A 7,952-nucleotide genomic window follows, 5' to 3' on the forward strand; every position below is an offset into this window, starting at 1 on the left:
CTGGGTTCAAGCCCTGGTCAAAGCAACATCGCTAAAAAATATAGAAATAATATTATAGTTAAAAAAACTAAAAACACGCTTTTATTACAAAAAGAACTAAAAAGTATAAAATAATTTGTAGATATAGCGATTCCGTTTAAGAAGAATAGGAAGTTCCCTAACCTGATTTAATTTAACTGTTTTAAGTTAGCTAAAAATATGATTAAAGTGATTGATCCGTAGTTAAGTCAAAATAAAGTGCACTGTAAAGTTAGTTGCAGCTTTTTGGCATAACTTTCAATGGGGTGTCTGTAAAAAAACTGCAACAAACTTTACAGTGCACTTTATTTTGACTATAACTACGGATCAATCACTTTTTAGTTCTTTTTGTAATAAAAGCGTGTTTTTAGTTTTTTTAACTATAATATTATTTTCTACTTTTTAGTCTTTTGAAATCTTGCAGTTAATATTATACTAAATTTGACTTAACAAACAAAATTTTCAATATATTTCAATTTAAATAGATAATACACCTATTCTGAATATAAACCAAATTTGAGCACAGATGCCGAATTTTTAATTATATAGACTCACGCGCCACATAACTGCCAAAATTTTTTGTGTAGTTATTTCTTTTCATGTAAGCATATGCATTCTAAATGTGAACTTAATCGGATCATAAATACGGGTTTTCCAAATATCTCGACTCCTGCGCCACCTGTCGGCAAAATTTTTTGTGGATTTATTTATTTTCATATAAGTCATATATGTTCTAAATATGAACCACATCGGATCATAAATACGGGTTTTCCAAATATCTCGACTCCTGCGCCACCTATCGGCAAAATTTTTTTCGGATTAATTTCTTTTCATATACGTAATAAATGTTCTAAATACGAACCAAATCAGACCATAAATGCGGGTTTTACAAATATCTCGACTCCTGCGCCACCTAGCGGATTAAAACATCTTTTAAATTGTATTGTCCTCGAGTTCTGAGCTAAGTTTGAAGTTTCAAGTCTGTAGCTCATCGGGAAGTTTGTTAAATATTGACTGCAAAGTTCCAGGACATACATACATACATACATACATACATACAAGTGAAGTTAAATAAAAGCTTGTAATAAAAAGGGGTTTTCTTAACAGCTGTCGTCCCTCGGCAGGCAATGGCAAACCTCCGAGTGTATTTCTGCCATGAAAAACAGCTTCTCATAAAAATACAATCGCCGTTCGGAGTCGGCGTAAAACGGTAGGTCCCTCCGCTTTGTGTGACAACATCAAGGCACACGCCACAAATCGGAGGAGAAGCTTGGCCAAACACTAACATATGTGTAAGCGCCAGTCTATTAGTTAAATATCTAATAAATTTTATTTTCAATAACATGGGTTTATACATGCAAATTTATGACGAAATAACAAATTAATTTTGATAAGATATTTAGTAATAAAATTTTTTTTCGAGCTTTCTGTTCCGCAAAATAATCTATAACATCATCAAAGTTTAAAGATAGAGCCATCGAATTTTCAATAGACAGAATAGCCAAGTTACGTAGCCTGTCTTATCCCATAGAGTTTCTCATATAGGTTTTTATTAATTTTAGTTTCGAAAATGATCGTTCAGCTGTAGGCACAGGAATTGGAACAAATAACATTAATGCAATGCATACTTCAGGCAGTGCACGTACTTCGAAAAAATTATTTAATAATGGTAGATTTTACATACAAAAAATGGTAGAAGTTGGTAGATTTTTTAAAAGAAACAATATCAGATAGTTTCAACTCAGTTAGATAAAACATGCTGAATTCATATAAGATGGTGTTGCCAAAGCAGGTGGATTTTCGTCTCTGTGGTTCCTTATGTCAGAATGATGTATTTGTGGTAATTCTTACTGGCATTGATCGCAAAATTTATGAGTGTATTTTTTTTGTACTTCCGCTTTACCTAATATGAATTTGCCTTGGGACAAATTGTATTTTTATATAAAACAACAAAAATGTATTTCACATGAAACTGGGACCGAATCACGGCACCCGTTATCGAACGAAACTCGATTTGAATCGAATGAAATAAAATGTCAACTGTTTTTTCTCATTTGCAATTTGAATTGAAAAAGCGAACTCACAACCGAATGCTGAAATCTCGTATAAAACTTGATTCATTCGCGGATGCTCTGATTCGGGCATTAATAGGGGGGAGGCTCGAACACTTATTCTCCGTAAAAGTCAACTTTTCATTTTTATTGAAGGTGTTCTCGATGACAAAATGTGCATGGCCATTTAAATATCTTTGCCTTTGGTGGTAAAAGTGGTAGAAAATATAATATAGCTAAAATGTTGGTAGATCTACCAATAAAGTGGTAAAGTCCGTGCACTGACTTCAGGAAAGCGGGACGACATAAAATAAATTATATGTATATAGGCATTTCCAAACGTCGCGAACCGTACGTTCGTACGCTTTTGATGTTTAAAAAACAAGGAAAACATAGATTTTTATAAATTTGTTTATGTTTCGATAGCATTTTGCTAGGCATATCTTTGGTGCAAAATGGATGATCTTTCGATTTTTATTTTTCAATATATTAGCATCAAACATTCTGTCGCAAATGACGTACTAGGGATGTCAATCCCGGGAACCCGGGATTTCGGGATCCCGGTATTTTTTAAGTCCCGAATATCCCGGGATTAGTCGATTTAAATCCCGGGATTGCTGGAAACAATTTTTTTGTTAGCCAATTAAATTTTTATCACAAATATCCCCTCTCAAGGGCAAAACAAGAATTTTTTGCAACCCTTAATGCTATAATTTCTTTAAGATCGCATTTCCATCAAAAGAAGGAATAATTTTGCTTCGCTCAAAATGGAATAGGTGATGCACTTATATATTAATTTTTTACTTAAATGGGTTAACTTTTTTATTATTACTTAAATATACTGATAATATTTTAAATTGATCTCAAACAGTGATTTAAAAAATCTTATATAGTTACATAGGCAGTCACTGCTGTACCAAATACAGTCACTTACAAAAATATTTTGCATCGATTTTTTTTGCAATATTCAAAATATTTTTCATGGTATATTTTTTTTAATTAAAAAAAATATATAGCTCATTTTACAACAAAAATCATGTAAATCACAATTTCACACTTTAGAGAAAGTTGGTTTAAGTTCACCAAATTATCATAAAAATATCAAACTTTTTAATCATAATTTTTACAAAAAATTCTATTATGCAGTTTTATAGCCCATTCAATTTAATACAATAAAGTGCAATTTTAAAGTTGCTAAAAACTCCCTTGATTTTTGAATTTTTTTTACTTACGATGCTGGGCATTTTCTTCCTTATAACGAATTTTTTTGTGGCAAAAAAAAACTATAAAATGTCAACGGGATGTTTTAGCAACTTCAAAATTGCACATACATATATATTTTTTTAAATTAACAAAAAAATACCATGAAAAATATTCTGAATATTGCAAAACAAATCTATGCAAAATATTTCTGTGAGTGACCGTATATGCATTAGTACTTGTAGTACAAAAACTATGTTATAAATTAATGAGGATATGTACATACATACATACATATATGTTTGTCAAATTTTATGTTTGTTTTTTGTTGATTGAAAATACTGATTTAACGCCTTAATAAATATGTAAATGAATTACAATAAATTGTACTTTTGTTTTGTTATATCAATCTGATTTAAAATACTATAATAGGATGATCACAGATGTGTTGCACTTTTGCCTGAATTTCGGGACGATCCCGGGATCCCGGGATTGTTTTTTAAGATCCCGAAAATCCCGGGATCGACAAAACCCCGAAAATTGACATCCCTAGTACATACATACGAATAATAACGGAAGTCACAAATGCAAATTGATAAATGCAAGAAACTGCGAAAAGGAACAGAATATTCTAAAGCGATTAATTTTATATTAAAGTGGAATAAAGGTACTTTCTCGTGACCAATTGCGCGTTGAAATATCTCAATTAGTTTTTTATTTATAAGCTTAAGTACCGGTCGCGAAAGTACGGGTCGCGAACGTACGATTTTTCCATAATGTTTTATACCTATCATGAACATGAAATGGTATTATAAATTTGGTCCAATGTTTGTAAGTACATAAATGTTTGCCAAAATGATCAGAACGTCGGGCTGAGTCGATTTAGCGAGGTCCATCTGTCTGTCTGTTTGAACGAAATTAGTCTCTCAGTTTTCGAGATGTCCGACTGAAATTTGGTAATCGAGTGTATTTTTATAATGTACTAATCATTTGTCGTAGCGCTCAAAATCGGTCCTATATAACTTATAACTGCCATACAACTGATTATTCATTTTAGTTAGGATATTTCTGAGCTCGCGGTCTCTTGGGTCGGGGGCCTCTCGGATCGGGTGCCCATGGCATTTTGCCGGCCATGCCATCCTATACTTACGCCTCTGCATTTATGATTTCATACGTGAACGTGTACATATCAATATTTTGTAATTCGTTCTATGTAGTTCGAAAACGAGAAGCACAAAACAAGAACAAGCGTTCGCGTAAGTTATACTGTGTTCAAATTGACGCGTTAAACATGTTAATGGGCTTGAACCAGTTAAATCAGTGATTCCCAAAGTGGCCCAGGTAGACCCCCAGGGGTCCACGGGAAATTCGACGGGGTCTGCGTTGGCGTGAAAAAATTTTGGGGGTTCATGAGTTGTAAGTGGGGGTCCACGAAAATCTATCTCGTTTCGATAGTAAAGAACCAAGATGGCTGCTTGATAGCCTTTTTATTTATCTTTATTTTTTTTTAGTGGAGTAGTAGTAGTAGAGCACTGACGCACTGCTGCACTTACCGTCACTATGCGTCGTCATAGGTGGGGAAGCCTTAAAGACTGCAGACTAAAAAGAAGCGGATGTTGGTATTACACTGAGTGGGGCGAGGCGGAAATTACTGGCGGCAGAGATTTGAGCACTTCTGTCTTTTCAAGGCTACAGGATAGTACACCACCATAACCTTTGTTGAAGAAATTCTATAATGTTGATTTCCCTGAAGCTGAGCCCTGACTCACACATAGTCGAATCTTCACTGATTGCTCCAAAATTGACTCTGGGTCACGATCTGGGGTCTTTTTCGAAGTTAATGGGGATAAGCTCCACTTTTATTTTGGGGAATATGCTTCGGTCTTCCACGCTGAGGTAATCCTCAAAGCCATGGACTACGTGGTGGAAAATAGGAGTAGGGGAAGGACTTTACGTTCCTGCAGAGACATTAAAGCCAAGCTGCAAGACATTGGCCAGCCCTCTATCTAAGTACTTCCAAACTAATTCGGCAATGCATGTCTCGACTAAATTATGTTGGTAAACATAACGAGCTTGCTTTACTCTTGGTGCCAGGTCACTCCGGAGTACTTGGTACTCAGACATCTGACCATTTGGCCACAGATGGCTTAGACCAGACATTCCTCGATCCGCAACCAGTTATAGCACTCCCCACTTTGACCATCGAAACCACCATCAGAAACTGGGTGAATACTTCGCTCAGCAATGACTAGGTGGCCACGAGGGGATGCAGGCTGGAAAAACTCATGTTGCCTTCAATCTCAGAAAGTCTATCTAGCTTTTTGCTCTCACTGAGCTGACGGGACTTCAAACAACTCGTTGGATTGCTGACTGGTCACTTCGCGTGATAGGCCTGATTGTGATAAGCGTAACTGACAACTCCATTTGCCCATTCTGCCTTGCAGACAGTGTTGCCAGATTTTTTTTAAGAAAAAAGCTAGAGTGTCTCCAAAAAAGGCTAAAAAAGGCAATTATTTTTTTTCGGGTTCCGAGTGGAATACTTTCAGAGCTGGAGCGTGGGTGTCCATTCGAACGACATGGCCAAGCCAGCGCTTAAAATGTGTACGTAAGAGCAGCAAACTTGTTACATACAAAACCTGCTGATGAAAAACATCTTTCGGCCTCAACACTTTTAGGCTAAACTGTCAAAAGGGAGTCATAAGCCATTTGAAGTTAATGACCCCTAACTCCTCCACTACAAAATATTTGAACTTCTTTTACCAGCACGTCGGATAAATTATAACTTTTCCGATTTGAGTAGATTGATTTAAGAAATTACATATGCAACTTTTTCTTAAGACTGTTTTTCGTTTACATTAGCGACGCTGGGAGTACATTCATTTAAATCTTCTTCAAAAAGGCTCAGACTGCAATTTAAAAGTACAGTTTCAAGCTTCTGATAATTGCAGTAGAGAGGGCATTTAACAAAAGTCATACTTTAAAATTCATAAACAAGTTCTTACTGTCAATTCGATATTTAAAATTTTTCGGGATCCCGGGATTAGTGCAAACAAATCCCCGTACTTAATACTGAGTACTTTGAATCAATCCTGAGCACACGCATCAAAGTCATGATTGGAACAGAGTATTTTTGATTACCGAGTACTTTCCAGTCCTTTAAAGTTCTGAGTACTTTCCAGTTCTTTTTTGAGTACTGACTACTTTCGAGTTCTTTTAAGTCCTGAGTAATTTTGTGCTATTTTGTGAGTACTGAGTACTTTGGAGTACTCAGTATCGATATTTTAAAAGCCAGGTACTGTCGATCCTTTTGAGAATCGAGTTCTGAGTACTTTTGTAATTGATACTGCCCAACACTAGTTAATATCATGAAGCAGACATACGCACAAAACAAATTTAAACACCAACAAGTAAGAAAGTCTAAGTTCGGGCGGAGCCGAACATTAAATACCCGGCGCAAGTATTAAATATATGTTTTTTCACCTTTCTGAAACCTACCGCTAGATGGTAAGCCGGGGTGTATCAATTTTGAGTAAATTAGCGTCCTGCAATTTCGAAATATTGCAGTTTCAAGCATTTCTGAAATTTACCGTTATATGAAAAGCGGCCGTAATTTTAGTCCGATTTCAATAATTTTCAACGTTTTGCTTATATGTGGCAAGCACAATAACCACACCGAGTTTGGTACAAATTGGTAGAACGGTTACCGATTTAAATATATGTGATCATAAGTGGGCGGTGGCACGCCCATTTTGCAAAATTTTACCGTAAACGTATTTCTTGGTAAAGAATTGTTGCAAGCATCAATTTTGAATAAATTAGCTTCAATATTTACTGATTTATCGAAGATTTTGTATTTCTCTAAATTACCGTTATATGGGATGTGGGCGTGGTTATTGTCCGATTTTAAAAAGTTTCGGCGATTTTTTATGCTGCACCAAGGCCAACAACTGTGCCAAGTTTGGAGGAAATTGGTGCAGCGGTTACCAAGATATACACATATACCATAAGTGGGCGTGGCTACGCCCATTTTCCAAAAATTTATAATATTCTTATTTCTCGTCTAAAAATTATTGTAAATATCCATTTTGAGTGAATAATCTCCAGTAGTTACTAAAATATCGCAGTTTTCGTATTTCTGAAAATTACCGTTATATGGGAAGTAGGCATGGTTATTGAGAGATTTTAAAAATTTTCGGCCATTTGGCATGCTGTACCAAGGCCAACAACTGTGCCAAGTTTGGAAGAAATTGGTGCAGCGGTTACCAAGATATACACATGTAACCATAAGTGGGCGTGGCTACGCCCATTTTCCAAAAATTTATAATATTCTTATTTTTCGTCTAAAAGTTGTTGTAAATATCAATTTTGAGTGAATAATCTCCAGTAGTTACTAAAATATCGCAGTTTTCGTATTTATGAAAATTACCGTTATATGGGAAGTAGCCGTGGTTATTGAGCGATTTTAAAAATTGTCGGCCGTTTGGTATGACGTGCGAAGGCCAACCACTGTGCCAAGTTTGGAAGAAACCGGTGCAGCGGTTACCAAGATATACACATGTAACCATAAGTGGGCGTGGCTACGCCCATTTTCCAAAAATTTGTAATATTCTTATTTTTCGTCTAAAAATGATTGTAAATATCAATTTTGAGTAAATTATCTTCAGTAGTTACTAAAATATCGCA

The 7,952-nt window shown here is 35.4% G+C and overlaps 1 protein-coding gene across 1 annotated transcript in view; it reads left to right on the plus strand.

The window, feature by feature from the left end:
* The window catches only part of LOC118749364, a 910,564-nt gene that overhangs the window by 656,489 nt on the left and 246,123 nt on the right, over nucleotides 1-7,952 (plus strand). The gene's annotated exons all lie outside the window — the stretch shown is intronic.

The sequence above is a fragment of the Rhagoletis pomonella genome, unplaced genomic scaffold (assembly GCF_013731165.1).
Source record: "Rhagoletis pomonella isolate Grant_MI unplaced genomic scaffold, Rhpom_1.0 Rhpom_scaffold_00015, whole genome shotgun sequence".
NCBI lineage: Eukaryota > Metazoa > Arthropoda > Insecta > Diptera > Tephritidae > Rhagoletis > Rhagoletis pomonella.